This window comes from Triticum urartu, chromosome 7 (genome assembly GCF_003073215.2).
Source record: "Triticum urartu cultivar G1812 chromosome 7, Tu2.1, whole genome shotgun sequence".
NCBI classification, from domain to species: domain Eukaryota; kingdom Viridiplantae; phylum Streptophyta; class Magnoliopsida; order Poales; family Poaceae; genus Triticum; species Triticum urartu.
In genome coordinates this window covers 160227793-160241925 of record NC_053028.1, presented here as the reverse complement: position 1 = coordinate 160241925, position 14133 = coordinate 160227793, and positions in this window count along the sequence as shown.

Sequence of the window (14133 nt, the reverse complement as noted above, 5' to 3'; positions counted from 1 at the left end):
TGCGCCAGCCTCTGTCGTTACTGCCGCCTGCATTGATGGCAATCCTTATGTCGAACACCGCGATGAGATAGTAATCGTCGTAGCCGCGTCGCTTTGTCGGCGGGTTCGCAATTGCTATCTTCTTCAATCTCATGTAGGCACATCATACTTATTCTTGCCCAGCCAGTCCGGAAGGCCGATCCCAATGGTGGAGAAGGGGTATACCGGAACGGCCGCACTGCTGTGGATGTTGTGCAAAATCATGGTGGTATCCGGCCGGAGGTATGCAAGCCAATCTTCGTTGGCACCGACCCAGACCTATATATAAGACGGTGGGCAGCGGAGAAATTGCGGGATGGAAATGGAATAACTAAGTACTACATGATCAAACTCCATTACTGACATGCTCATCGGACAAAATCCGACTACCTCTCAGCGTCGTCAACTCTAGCGGAGTCAACGTGCAACCATGGCCAGGGAGCGGCGGACTGTTCGAAGAATTTTCCCATAGAAGAACCTTCTCCTCGAGGACGCATGGAAGACCAACAAGCATGGCCTTTTCCCAAGCCTGTTTAAGTAGCGTCTTGAAAAAGTTGGTGCAAGAAGCACCGAGTCTTGCGGCGGTGAGGACGTCGGAGCGGCGTGCGATTTCTTCCGAGAATCGTCGTCCAAGGTCTCCCAGCCCCGACGAGGAGGAGAACCGCCTGGCGAATCAATGGGAGCAGCGACGAACTGCCTTCTCTTCGGGGGGAGGGGAACTAGCGAGGAGGAGAGAAGAGTGTAGTAACCGCAGGGCCTTGTCCCTTCCAACTGTAGATCGTTCCTCAGCGAAGGGGTGAGGCTATTATTTACTACTCTAAATAATAGCACTAGTAAATAATAGCACTAGTAAGAAAATTTTGGCACTAGGTAGTAGTTTTTGGATTGCATTATACTGTAAATAATAGCACTCATAAGAAATTTTTGGCACTAGGTAGTAGTTTTTGACGTGGATTAAGAAATTTTGGGTATGTTTTTGCCATTTTTTGTACACGCCAACTAGTGTCAAAAAACGTCGTACATTATGTGACGGAGGAGTACGTACTCATACTGTAGCAGTACTAGTACTACTTTTCTCAACTAGTAGTGCGATGTACTGTACTTCTAGTCTAGTCTTGTATAGTGCACCAGTTTTGAACTTTTGAATCTCAGGGCCAAGGAGCTACAGTTGGAAGTGGAGGGTACTACTGTTCTCTAGAACCATCGCTGTACTATCAATGCAGGGGAAGTACACCTGCGTTGTGGCCTAGTGGGTACTCTTGGTGCTCTATTCAGCCGCTCCTCTCACGTAGCTAGCCTACTCAGCCGCTCCTCTCACGCACACACTAGCAGCCTGTTTATCAGCGATGGTTACTGCGGGGGCAGAACATTTGAGTTATTTGATACAGCGAGACTAGGCTTTTCGCTTCCATTTGTGGAGGTGTAATGGATCTCGTCGAACTTTGTTAGAAGTTCCTTCTTTATGAATGAGATGAAGCAAAGCTTTTGCCTCCGTTTCAAAAAAAACACGGCAAGAGGAATTTCTTTTATAGTAGAGCCGATAATGGAGTGAAGTCCATGCATGCAATGCCACAAGCTACAGAGTAGTAGTAGAGCACTTTACGTACAGAGCCATATTACACAGTTCCCAATGCCCCGCCAGGCTTTTCTGGCTCCTCGGGCTTAATTGGGAGGCGCTAGTTTAAATATGCTACTAGCTGGAAGCTGCAAGCGAGGTGCGGGTAGGGCGAGCACGCGAGCCACGGGATGCTGGGAAGGAAAACCCGTTCACGTGGCTAAGCTGTCCAGTGAACCCAGATGTGGGGCCGGACGTCCGTTTGACTTCAAAACTCAAACTACCCGTGTAAAATATTGGCTCGCAGCAAAGTGTAGTAGTACTATTTTTTTTAAAGGCGGCCGTGCGTTCGGCCGGGATCGAACCCACAAAACGAGGTATACACTCCCGCGACCACTAGTAGTACTCATTGGAGTACAACGCAACCTAGAATCGCCTTTTGTCGCTAGTAGTACGTACATTGTTCCTTACAAAAAAAACCCTAAGAGCATGGTTAATAGTATAGCCAGCTGCTGGCTATAAGCCAGTGCCATGTTATCTACAGCCCATCTTATAGCCAACATGTAGTACTAGTTTATTTCTTATAGCCCGCTGACTCAGCTCTATTGTACTTGCTCTAATAATGCAAGAAACCACTAAAATTGCCAAGAAACTACTACCACTTGCATACATGGCAGACTTAAGATAAGACTACCTTATCAACCATTGTACATGCTCTTACCAACAAAAATCCTCGAGTGACCTCCTACCTCCGGCCCGTCCACCTAGTCATCCTCGGCCATGGGACGCAGCTACCGCCGCCGGCAGAAGGCGAGGTCAAAACCACCGGTGGTGTGGAGCCCATGTTGCGGCAGCCCGGATGCCAGCTCCGGCCGACGCTCGCGGCCGCTAGCTAGCCAAGATAGCTCCGTCAAGCTACTTGTCTGCAAGGTTTTCTAGCTAGATTGGCAAGGTAGCGCGGCGGCTTGCTCGCGCGCGCCGCGCTAAGGCCAGCCATCTGGCTCGAGCGAAGGCCAACATGGCGGCTTGCTCTCTCGTGAGTCACGCTCGGGCCAGCCTGCCAACCCGTGCGGAGGTCAGCGCGGCGTCCGACCCGTCTAGCGGAGCGGCGGCCGACTCGCTCATCACCGGCGCCACCGACGAACACGCATCAGTATTGTTTGAAGTAATGTTCAGGAAAATAATGATTTGAGGGAGAATAACAGGATAGAAGGTCAGATGTGGGTCGCTCGTGTCAATGGTCAAACAAAATGTGTTGGTTTAAGCTGCCTCGTCAGCACGGACATGTGGGCCAACCCTGTCATAAATGGGTTTAAACGAACCTAATCGGTAGGAGTACTAGGTAGTTTTTGGCGTGGATTAAGAAATTTTGGGTATGTTTTTGCTATTTTTTGTACAATAGATTCCTCCGAGGGCTGGTTGAAAGTGGTAGTTTTTTGTTAAATACTCTACATATTGTAAGTAGGAGTGAAAGTTAAGCTTTGGAAGCCAATAAGCAAGGCTAGTTACATAGTGCATATGTGTACATGATTGAAAGTAAATATCAACCATGAGTGACTAATATCTTGATGGAAAACTCAAAACTATGGAATACTAGGAAAAGAAATGCATGGTTGGAAATACTAGCAATGTTCATGTCCGTTGCAATGAATCATAATTAGAATAATACTTATTCACAAACTTGGTACAAAACACTCTAATTTTGATATACATATGTCACTAGAGATATATTATGTTTCAATTATAATATATTCCTTGGGCTGTTTTGGTGAGGTCAGGGAGGGATGTGGTTTGTTTTAAGATACTAATTATGGGTTTTTCTGCAAATTGGTAGACAAGTGGGATGTTGGTGAGAAAAGGCAACAACTTACCTCACAATCGTTAGATGTAGATCTAATGGTCAGAAATGATGGATGGCAGACACACCAGCATCACCAACTTAGTCTTGTGTAGGAGTACTAGCAAGATTCGTGCATTGCACGGAACATCAAGATGCATTTTTTATAAAACACTTGTTGTGATTGACCCTTGCGGGAGTAATCCCATGTGTAAAAACTAATGATATCTCGAGAAATATGAGATAAGGTGAAGAGGAGTGGGGTGTGGTGGTGGTCGAACTGAGCGAAGGCATGGGGATTGACGACGCCGGCAGCGGCCACCAGGCCAGTTTGTTCTAGAGGCTTCCTTTCGTAATTGCTCAACAATGAGGTTTGTTGGAGATAAGGATGAACGAGGGAAGGCCTTGTTTGCAAATGTGGAGAGTGGTGCGGGTATCTTTTAGTTTAATTTCCATCCGTCAGATATAGATCGGACAGTCTATATTGCAAGATGGCAAACGTACCATCATCACCAACTTGGTTTTTTATAAGAGAATAAATATAAGTATGGAGATACAAACGTATTATCGGTACTTGCTTCCGTAAACTAGCATCTACATTCTATTCAACGCCTCGGCATGTGGGGCCTTAGCACAATGACTTCTCAACTGTGTAAAACGAAGATTTTCCCGTCGCCAACAAGGAGGGGGTAATGGCAGCGCGCTTTTTGGCTTGCTCTAGTCCTAGTAGTTATACTAGGTGGTCTAAGCACGTGTAGATTTATTCTTTTTCACGTCTAGTGTTCGCCGTACTGCCACGACTGTTCATGAATAGACGGTAAGTTATTCACGGGGAAACCCTTGTTGAGCGTGTTTGCGAGAGAGATAGAGAGAGAGAGAGTGTGCGTGTGTGATATGTTAGAGATTGAGGCAATGATAACAGATTCTTTGTGTCTATGTGTGTGGAGGATAGAGAGAGACATGTACATGGGGCTTTGTGTTGTGTAACATGGAGACACATATACATAATTAGAGAGTGAGTGTGTGAGATACACATGCAGACATGAGGAGAGATGAGGATCCAGGTAAATGGGTGTTTGTGCGTGTCTGTGTGTTTGTGCACGCGTTTGTGTGTGGGAGAGAGTGTATGTGGAGTAGAGAGACCACTGATGATGTAAACCTAGTATAAGGGAAGGGGGAATGGTGTGACATGTGTAGTAGCGAGATAGCATGGGTGCGGGCGGGGGGAGCAGACTATTTTGAAGATACATCGAGTGTGTGTGTGTGGGAGAGGGGTGTGAGAGCGAGAGAAAGAGAGAGCTAGCGACGCAGAGAGAGAGAGAGAGAGATAGAGAGAGAGGAAGATAGGGGGCGAGAGGGGTCGTTTGTGTCCATAAATGGCGTATAGATAGGGAGACAATGTTGATGTTATCCGAAATCGGCCTATGAACGGAGACGCAAGGGAAGTGAGTCATCGTGTGTGTGATAGGGACTGCATGAAAGATCTAGAATAGATGGTGTAGAGAACAATGTGCGAAATCGAGAACAATTATACATTAGGGAGCTATGCAAAGAGTCACGACATATATGTATACAGGGAAGGAGCTGGGGCGGGTCCACATGTGGGAGAGATAGAAAGAGGAGAGTGGTGCACAAGGAGACAAAGTGTGCTTGTTTGCAGTGGGGGTGGTGTGTGAGGTGAGTGCGCGAGAACCACATAACTAGGGAGATAGACGTTTGGGGCGACGTTTTGTGTGTATGGGAAATATACACTCTACATAGTGCGTGTGCTTGGGTAAGATAGATAGCGGGAGACCTAGAGAGTGAGGGAAGAGATGTGTGCATTCCCGAGAGACAAAGTGATAGAGACCTATGTTGGGGTCCGGACTTTACAAGAGAGAGGGGTGTTAATGTGCTCATGTGTTGGTGTTTGGGGGAGAGAACGACTTCTGTGTGTGTGTGTGGTGGGGGGTTGACTTCAGATAAAGAGTGAGGTGTCTATATTTGAGGGACTTTAGCGTAATTGAGATATTGTGCACTCATGGTTGATCAATTTGTTTCACAGTTTGTACTATGAAATAACGATACTTTTGAACATGCGTGATATACCTTGATGTACCAGAATTACAAATCTAAGATTGGAATTTTGGAATTCGACTCCATCATTATCTTTTGTAATTCATTTAAACGGAGGTACATTTTTTAAGCCGGAATTTCGTGGTTTCAAATTCATATATCAAACCTAGAGATATACACATACGGGCATGTTCAAACTTTATAATCATCCACTTTATTCATACACATACACATTTTTGCTTTTGTCATCATATTTAGGATAAACACATTTGGAATTTCATTTGAATTGGACCGTATGATGGTATTTTCTTGTAGTAGCTCAATGATCCATATTTGAATTGAATGGACAATCTAAGTTTCGAGTTGGAGACATTGATTTTCAAAATTTGCACATTTTTTGCGTGCAAAACAAACAAATTGTCGGCCATGATATCATAGTCGGCCATACGAGAGCAGAATACTTATAATTTTAGGCGCCAAAAGCTTTCAAACTTCTCGCTCACATCGAAATATCACGCACCCGAAAGTTTAGCCCTGTGATATTCCTGTTTTACCCCTGCCACATGAACGGAAAAGGGCTGCTTTGGTAACTCCATTGTTTTCCCCTCTTTACCCCCAACATTCTTCCCCAGACCCCCCCCCCCTCCCCCCCCCCCCCCCCCCCCCAACCACGGCAAGCCACCGAATCTAGTCCTCCGCCGCAGCGGTGGACCTCACACCCCGCCGGATCTACCTTCCGCACCTTGGAACCCCCAACTACCAACTCACCACTTCACCGGAGCCGCTTCAGCGACTGGCTTGTCCACCGCTCCAGATCTCCTTGACCGCCATCATGGTCCACCGCACCGGATCTGCTTAATTGGCGCCCTCGTCCACCACATCGTAGGCCCTTCACTGACTCCCTCGTCCGCCCCTTCGCTGGCCCTTCATACAAGCCCTCGTCCACCGCAACAGATCCGCCTCACCGAAAGCACTATACAACGCGCCCGCCGAAGTCTTCGTCCACTGCACCGGACCCGCTCCACGGACGCCATATTCAACTCCACCGGCCCTGCTTTACCGACGCCGCGGCCTCATCAGGTTATTTTGATTTGTACTCCTTCGGTTTTTCTCTTTATCGTGCAACTGTTCACTTACCACAGATGAGCTTTCTTGTATGTCGACAGGCGCCGCAACCGTAGCACCGGAGCCGCTTCAGCAACGGCGATAGCCGGCCCAAACTCAACTGCAACACAAGCACCATCGACGATCCTTAGCTATCAAGTATGACAATGATACCCATACGCCGCCGAGAATCAGGTACTATTATCCAACGGCCGGCGCCTACGTTCACTTTCCTAGCATAAGCACCGCACCTTTGAATTTCTTCAGGGCATCATTCAGTTTTTCATGAGACGCGTTATTCTGGTTGCACCTATAGGGCCACACTTCTGGCAGTGAACATGTTACATGTGTTAAATTACATACCAGTGCACATATAGTTAATATGCTTTAGTTTTGTTCTGATGCCACATGTTGGTTCCATCAGACTGCTTAATGTTCTCTATGCTTAATTACACATCAGCAAACTAGCATGTGGTTCCGCTGCTTTTTGTTCGTTTTACCCTACATTTTCTGATGCTAGCTATTACATCACTGCTCCGACCCTCTATTCATTACTTGTTTGTGTGTTCTTGATCTTCCCAAGTTGCATGACTAATTTGATGCTTCTATTAATTATGGAGCTGCCAACCCCATCAAGCAAAATATTTGTTCTTTTGGGGCTGGCACCTCGAACAAGCATAAAAATAGAGGGAAGCAGATATACTCCCTCCGATTCTATTTACTTTGCGCATAACTCTTGACCCGCATACCAAGGAGGGCACTGGTTTAATTTTTCTGGACTAATTTGCCAATTAATTAGGGCAGAGGCGGATGGGGCGGGGCACAAAAGGAAACCAGCGCTAGGAATCGGCAATGCGCAGACTAATATGAGAAAACTGAGAAAAAGTTATACGCAAAGTAAAAAGAATCAGAGGGAGTATTGTCATGTATGCACACACCCTTCTTTCATTAGTTTAGATGAACCATTGATGACCAATTCGGACCAGTGCATCCGATTAAAATTAATTTTACCTAAATAGATGGTGCAGAATAAACTACAACAACTAGATTTGCAACCACGAGATGCTGATGATATCTTCAAAGAGCATTGCAACAGCAGCTAGGCTTCAAAGCAACATATGGTAAGCCAGTGTGTTTTAGTACATGTGAAATGTAATGCGAGTGGGCTGCTTTCTTGGCTTGTACCCTCAACGTGTAATCCTACCGAATTACAAATAGTTCAGTTGTCTGCTTTGCTGTATTGCTTGATTCGAATGCTTATTTGTTGTTACGCTATACTTGAGTTGGCCAATATGTCAGCAGTGCCTGTTGTACTATCGTAAAGAAATGCATGCCTATTTCATTTGAGTCCTTAGCTTTTCCTCCCAACTTCATCACAAGACTTTCTTCGTAGTTTATATGAGGCCACGCTATTAAGTGCTTTCTCAGATTATTTCAACTGCTTAGATGCCTTGGCAACTTAAATATAGCGGTTGTACACTCCCTTTCAACTAGGGATGTCAACTGGGTCCGGTTTAATCCCGATTAAAGTCCACTAGTGGTATGATAGTTCAAAAGAGTTTTTTTTTGAGGAAAATGAACTAGGGAGGTAGCAAAAACTAACTAGATGGGACTGGCGGATTTCGTTTATTTGCCACTTACATCCCTAGTTTCATCTTACCATTTTAACTTCTTTTCGGCTGATGCTGCTTCGAACCATTTAAATATAGTTTGCCATGCTCGGCAATAATTCGTCCATCGTTTACCATGTAAGCTTACTGCCTGGATCATACGATAACTATCTCTTACTGATGTCCAGCAGAAACCTTTCAGGATGCCGTTCACACTAGGACACAATGTACAACCCCAGAATCTATTTGTGGAAGCAGTGCGCCATCCATGTTACCAGATGGTAGCAGTTCAGAGGCAACACCGCCAGAGAGCAATCTGAGCATAGATATTATAGTGCTTGAGGCTCTACTAGAGGCAGAAAGAGATGGTGTGGCTGCCATGAATGAGGTAATATTTATCTTGAGGCTGGAAATTACGGAATTAGCGGCACGCATTATGCAAGCAACCCAAGAATTGGAGGAAGTAAGAATGTTGCATTTGAAGACGGAGGAGGTCCTGCTATTTTTGCTATCTGAAGCCCAAGATAATCCCGGTTCTTCTTTAGATACCAGTTGAAATTTTCATTAGATTATTGTACTTGCATGTTGTGTCATGTCTCTGAATGGATTATGTTGCAAGACCCCCTATGTTGTCCATGTGTTGTAATGATCCGCATTTTTTAGGCGAGGTAATCCTCGGTACTTGTATGATTGACATAAGGTGAACTATTTGTCGTGTGAAAATATTGTATTGGATGAAAGAACTGTTTGACTCAGAGTGTATCCAACCTACTGAATTCGAAGATCACGGCATTTCTAAATCATAATCATATATAAAGGTGGAATAAATCTTTGTTGTGGTTTTGAAGAAATAAATAACAAAACGTATAATTATCTGTGGATATTCGTAATCGAATACAAATTGGATTTGAATTTAGTTTGCCAGGTCCCAGGGCAAACGTGAATGCTAATTCTCCCAAGTTTTGAACGAAGCGGCTAAACACCCACTATAATTTGTGGGCTGCTCGAAGCAAGTGTTTGCGAGATGGAAATTACTGTCTACCCCTGACACTTGACATCCTTATCGATAGGATTTACACTGCTGTCGATAGGGGTAGACTAGTAACTTCAATCAGATGTGACACGACGGCCTCTGAGCCCATTCAGACACGAGGGGCGCCAAACGTGGGTGGCAAAACACATTTGATTCAAGCTCGTCCGAAAGACATGTGTCTCTTCCTCCATTTCCCCATTCATACACAGTGGGGGGCAAAACAAACTCTCCTCGTCCTAAATTGATGTAGGCTTATATTTTAAATAGGGGCAGATGTGTAACTTCCATCAGACGTGACACAACCGCCCTACCTGTCAGCCCCGTTCATACACCGTGGGTGCCAACCGTGGGCGGCAAAACACCCTCTCCTCGCCCGAAATCGATGTAGGCTAATATTTTAAATAGGGGCAGATGTGTAACTTCCATCAGACGTGACACAACCGCCCTACCTGTCAGCCCCGTTCATACACTATGGGCGCCAACCGTGGGTGGCAAAACACCCTCTCCTCGCCCGAAATAGCTACCGGCAAATATTTGGGAGATGCGAGATTACCGTCCTATCCCCAACCAACGCGATGTCCGAAATTTTAAATGGGGGATAAGTTCGTAACTTTCCCCCATTTTAGAGAAGCGCGTCCCAAAGTTTGAGATCCCCCCTCCCCTCCATTTCCCCATTCATACACCGTCGGCGGCACGACAACCTCCGCACTGCAGCCAGCCTCCTCCGTCCGCCACCCCATCCTCCACCTTGCTGGAGCCGCTACCCCTACCCTGTCGTCCACTGCAAGAGATGGACGTCTCTCATCCACGGCGCTGGACCAGGATCCTTTCATCGCCTCCTCTCGCTTCATCAGCGTCGTCGTCCACCTTGTCGTTGCCGCTCCTACGACCGCCTCGTCCACGGCAACAGGATATACCCCCCGACCCGGCCGTCTGCCGTCTAAAGTCTTCTTCCCCGCCGCCGACAGCCATCGCACCCGCAGCACCCTCAACATATCAGCATAGGCCTACACGGCGTCGTAAGAGAGGTGGTACTCTTCCATATGTGCTTAAGTTATTGAACTCACCCAGAAAATAGATCGTAATTTGTTTACTATACTTTTCTTGTCCGTACCAAATCGTAGTGGCTAGTTGAAAGCAAACATTGGTTGCGAAGTAGCTTTGTCCGGTTTGCACCTTCAGATCCGCCATGGCATGGGCACTATACTCGTAAAGATTATGGTTTCCCCCCTTTATATTCACTACCATCATCGTAGGTGCTTCGTGTCGTGCTAGCACTGCTCGTCAAGACCTCAACCCAAAGCTTACGTGTTGAAATACGAATCTGATATGATGCTCATATCACTAAAACAGAGAACGTTTAATTGGTCACCTAATGTTCCTATATTCGTTTCGAAAAGCATGTGCGCCACCCACTGGTCCAGCTAGTTCCACTTTCCTGATTTTTCTCTTGATGCTTAGGGTTTTCCCCTTTTATCTACTCTACTATGATCTGCGTAGGTGCTTTCTGTCGTACTAGCATTACTCAACCCTTCAAGCTAAACAACACAACACTCAGAATTCGAAAGCTTAGTTGTTCAAATATGATTGTGATATGATACGGATATTAGTTAACTGACACATTTAATTGGTTAGCTAAAGGTCCCACTTGAGTTTCCAAATGCATGTCGCGACATATAGAGAGACAGCATAATTGCATTTCTTTGTCACTTGTTGACCGTACTTTCTTGTCCATACCAAATCTTAGTTGTTATTTCAAAGCAAACATCGGTTGCTAACTACCCTTTGCGTGGTTTGCAGCTTCAGATCTGCCATCCCACTGCCACGGTCAACACTGTACTCATCATGCTTATATTTTCCCCATTTTATGATGACCAGAATCAGCCTACGTGGTTCGTGTCGTAATAGCACCACTCCAGCCATCGATCTAAACAAGCTTAGTTGTACAAATTCATATCTGATATTATTGCTAATATTAGTAAAACTGAGAGATGTTTAATTGGTTAGCTAAATGTTCCTACTTTAGTTTCGAAATGCATGTGAGCCATATATGGAGAGACCGAAAAGAATAGTATTTCTCTGTGCGCTCTGGTTCATCATGGGTGGCCAACCGACATTGTATTAAAAGAATTGTAATATCTTCAATATGCTTGCTCTTCTGCTCTTCTTTAAGATGATACTCTTTTCTTGCGGTCAACTGGTCAGGTCGAGTTGTTCTCCCTTAGTATATTTTGAATCTGTCAGGTTAGGTCGACTTGTTCTTCTTTACTATATGTTGAAGCTATGATCTGCGAAGTGTCATCACTTCTGGAGCTCTCATATTTTTAGTAGTAGGCCACATTATATTAATGCACACAACAAATTACAGCATGCATGGCATCTTTTAAAAGAATTGCAGAGATAGCACAAAGGGGTTTAAAGGGAGGCAGTATTGGATTAGAATCACTTCTGCATTACAAAGAAAATCTCACTTGTTTTTATGTTTTCATGCATGTCAGATATTGAACATTATCAAAATGAATATGAGAATGGGCGCACGAGAGGAATATTGCGGAATGATCCACTGCCTAACAAACTTGGCATGGTGGAGGATGGCCTATCTTATTCACCCATCAAGGTGCTTGCTCTAACTTTGCAAAGTTGTATTGGTCGCACATATTTTGCTTCTGACCTCTTGCATTACTTCTACTTTGTTACACCATCTGCTTAGTTTAAGCATCATATATGAGTATATGCCATACCTATCCATTTTCTATACCTATTCCATGTGTCGTCACACTATGTTTTTCAAGTAAAATGTTGTTCTTTCGTAATAGGTGTCCAAAAGGAAGAGGGTGAGTGCAGGTCGTCAAGGAGTACAAACTAGGTATTTGGAAAAGGTAGTGATACCTGTTAAATCAGATAGATCAGCAGCCACAGGAAACACAGGCCCAACTGTACCACACTTTACCCCTACTCCAGTGGTCAAACCCCTATTAGAACTGCTGGGAGCCCAGCGTCAGGTACTGTCTATGATATCAATTGAAAATTTGAACTCCTAAATTTGTCATGGATGTACATGCATGACAAAAAACGCGACCTACTGTGACAAACACATATCATCACGGAAGTGTATTTTTTTGTAGTGTCATTTTAAGTAAGTTTTAAATGATGTTGTTTTTGGTAATTGTTGCATGTTGCTATTTTTGGCAAGTTTTCATGTTGCACTATGTTTGAACATGCAAAATGCACTCAACGTAGGAAATCCACAACAGAGCATACCACTGCTAATTAAACACATTGAAATAACATACTGTTTGTAGTTCAAAGGTCATCCACATGTTGGAACGGAGCAATGGAGTTCTACCCCAAAGTTGCTTCCTGTAGCACTAAACTTCCTTTCAAAGAAAAAAACTTTGAAACATATACAGGTGAGATCTAGTTCAAAAGTGATTGTCACATGGACTAACACTACTGGAATCCGGCATTTTGCCGTCTGCTAGCTGGCGGCAAAGAGGTACTTTGCCATCCGCTTTAAGGAAGCGGATGGCAAAGAAAGTGTTGATGGCAAAAAGGGTATTTGTCGTCAGCTGCTACTTTGCCATTAGCCATAAGACGGCAAAGAGCTAAAAGGCAGATGACAAAGAGCCAGGTGGGCCCCACATGGCATGGCGTGGCTAGGTCAGCTTCTTTGCCGTCTGCTAGCGGACGGCAAAGACGTGACTACTTTGCCGACAGCTAGCAGACGGGAATGTTCCTCCTTTGCCGTCCGCTAGCGGACAGCAAAGAGGAGACATGGGACAGCCCTGACGATCGCCCTCTTTGCCGTCTGGTAGCAGACGACAAAGAAGGCCCACTTAACGGGTGGCGCCGCCCCCTCCCCCCCCCTTCTCTCTCTTTCTCTCCTCCTCCCACATACCCGCCTCTCTCCTCCTGTCGCCAACGTCGCAGTCGCACCCGCTGGCCAGCCCCCATCGCCAGCCAGCCTCACCGGCTGTCCCCCCCCCCCCGCCGCCAACAGGAGCCAGGACGCGGCGGACGCCCCGCGCGCCCCGTCGTCGGAGAGGTCTGCGTTGGCCCGCCCCGGTGCCGGACCCTACGTCGCCCCGCCGCCGTCCAACCCTCCCGCCCCCCGCGCCAACAGGAGCCAGGCCGCGGCGGCCACCCCACCATGCCCCGTCGCCGGAGAGGCCTGCGCCGGCCCGCCCCGGTGCCGGACCCCTCCCTGCGGCCCCTGCGCCGCCCGCCCCGTTGCCGGACTCCTCCCCGCGGCCCATGTGCCGCCCCGCCCCACCAGCCAACCTCGCCGGAGCAAGCAGCGGGTAATTAGTATTTTTTCTGTTTTTTCCCTTTTTTTTGTTCTGTTTTTTCCTGTTTCGTTTTAGGTTAGTGCTAGGTTTAGGTTTAGTTTTGAGTTTTAGGTTTAGGTTTAGGCTTAGATAAATAGAAGAGGAATAAGAAAGATGAAAAAAGTAGAAGAAGAGGAAAGAAGAAGAAGAAAAGAAGAAGAGGAGGAAAAAGGAGAAGAAGAAGAAGAAGAAGAAGAAGAAGAAGAAGAAGAAGAAGAAGAAGAAGAAGAAGAAGAAGAAGAAGAACAAGAAGAAGAAGAAGAAGAAGAAGAAGAAGAAGAACAAGAAGAAAATAAGAAGACAATAAGAAGAAGAAGAAGAAGAAGAAGAAGAAGAAGAAAAGGAAAAAAAGAGAAAAATGAAGTAGTAGAAGAAGAAGAATAAGAAAAGGAAAAACAGAGAAAAAAAAAGAAGAAGAAGAAGAAGAAGAAGAGGAAGAAGAAGAAGAAGAAGACAAAGACACCCCGACACCCTGACACCACACCCCGACCCACACCCCGACCCCGACCCCGACCCCGACACCCTGACACTCCGACCCTGACACGACACCCCGACACCCCGGCACGACACCCCGACCCCGACACCCTGACACC